Source organism: Etheostoma spectabile, chromosome 16, assembly GCF_008692095.1.
Source record: "Etheostoma spectabile isolate EspeVRDwgs_2016 chromosome 16, UIUC_Espe_1.0, whole genome shotgun sequence".
NCBI classification, from domain to species: Eukaryota; Metazoa; Chordata; class Actinopteri; order Perciformes; family Percidae; genus Etheostoma; species Etheostoma spectabile.
The window spans coordinates 22,984,057-22,986,330 of record NC_045748.1 but is presented as its reverse complement, the minus strand read 5'-3'; positions in this window follow the sequence as shown (position 1 = coordinate 22,986,330).

The following is a 2,274-nucleotide window of genomic DNA, read 5'->3' as shown; positions in this document are numbered from 1 at the left end:
TTCTGCCTAAAAGGAAGTTTTTCCTAGCCAATGTCACACTGTTTCTTGCTCTGGAGGAAACTCCAAAGGCGTTTCCCCAATCGGTGTTCTTCTATGGACTTGTGTCCTTGTGTTCTTGTGAAACGTCATGTTTGGTGGCCAACCAATACACAAGTTAGCATTTCGCCAAGAACAGTTAAAATCCCCGGATGTGATCTCGACACGCCCATTTTACCGAGGATACATCGGATGGTAACTTGGTGACAGGTATCCCAGCATTCAATTCGGGTGTAAAGCGCTTATGGTTTCCGGTAGACATATTTTCACAATTTACGTCTATGATTAAATCAATAAATTCATTTTTAAGCGTTTTTAAGGCGGAGGAAAATCAGCGTTGTAGAATTTGAATATAGGCGTTCAACGAAAATTGATGGTGGAATTAAAAAAGCCTTTGGAGTTTGAAAGCTCCGCAAACCCCGGGCGGGCGAGCTTGCTACCCAGCCGGGAATGACTCTCGCGAGCCGTCAGTCAGTCAGCTCACAGACCCCTCTGGTCCCACGTCTAGACAGACCCCTCTGGTCCCACATTTAGACAGACCACTGCAGCAAAGCCAGGTCCAAGATATTTAAACAATTTTACCGCTGTTGTGTGTGTGTGTGTGTGTGTGTTTGTGGTGTGTGGTGTATATTTTCATATGCATGATACTATATAATATATATATATATATAAACGTAAAAAAAAGACACGGACATCAAGAAATTTTTTTACATTGACATTGAAAAACCTATCATGATGCAAAGTGAAATAACATCATAGGATTATGAGATTGTTACTCATTACTATGCCGACATTTGTTGTTTCAATGCCAAATTTTATTTTTAATACCACAGGTTGCTGTCACTGTTCTGGCTCCATATAGTAACACGTACCTTTTTCCTATAAACGTATCGGGTTATGTGTTGTGCCAATCCAGGAATTTCCCCCAGCTGCTCTAATGCTTCTAAGACAATCCCTCAGTCACCTGGTCTCCACGTTTCCTAAAGGCCCTGCCATGTCAAGCGTGATTTGACTCCAGCTCCCAGGGGTTTGGGGGTCAGAGGTACAGTGACTGAGCAGCTGGCAGGGGGTCACATGCCGAGATCACGCTTGGTATGTCCTGCCTCTGTGGATCAAACATGAAAACTGAAACCCCAGCAAGCAGGATCCAGCGTGTTATTGTAGTGTGATTCCCGTTAAGTAAGCTCCAGCAGTCACACGCATGGCGAACCCCCCCCCCGGCATACAGCAGGCTGGCGTTATAGTTTAGCATGAGCCTGAGCATGTTGGGTTCACTTTTAGCTGGAGCATGTTCAAACTCTGAACACAATGTCTCATAGAGATTGAGTAAGAACTTAGAATTTTGTTATGAAAGTAATTTATCTGACATGAGAAACTGGGATGACTGACAGGTTTAAGAGGCTTAGGAGCTTTGGAGTGCAGCCACGGACCATAAATCATACTGATCAGTTGCAGAGATAATTTATTCAATACTGGCACCGGGTTCCACAAATCTTCACATCCATGCATTCATACTGTCTCTGGTCATTAAAGACCCACGTTTAGCTTCATGTTCAAACTGATAATATAACAACAAAGAGTTCACTATCAGCCCTGCAGGTTCATGTCCTCACATGCAACCTGCACTTCACCAGCCAACAGCACGCCTGTGGGCATATACATGATTAGTCTCTATATTTATCTAATGGGAGCCTTTTTTATTTGGCAGCAATTAGGGTGTCTTTGTCGGCAGTGAGGTGGAGTTCATAGGCTTCATGGAAGACTGTGAGATGGGATTTCTTTGTCAGATGTTCAAGTTGGCGGCCAGTTTGTTTCGTTTTCCGGAGTGCAGGTGTCAACCAGGGTGAAGAGGTGTTAAAAGTGACGGCGGACGGATGGAATGGTATCGTACACACTTATATTTAAGATGACTAATCTTCAGTAATGTGAATATAATGACCAGGTGGGGAAAAGGCAAGTAAGAGAACAGCTAGAACAGACTGTAGTCCATACCAACATTGTCAGTCTATGTTAAAAACAAATGACTACTGGTCAATATATTGTTTTCTGATTTTCTTTTCAAACGTCCCAGAGAGCAACATCAGCCTAAATGATCAGTCGGGCCACATCATGTTCACATTGATCCGGACAAATGTAACACATGAAACATGTTACGGGGCAAAAGTGGTGATTTAACACTGACTTCAGTGTGACTGTAAATGACACCCCTGCTCAGCTGTCCACTACCATGCTATACAT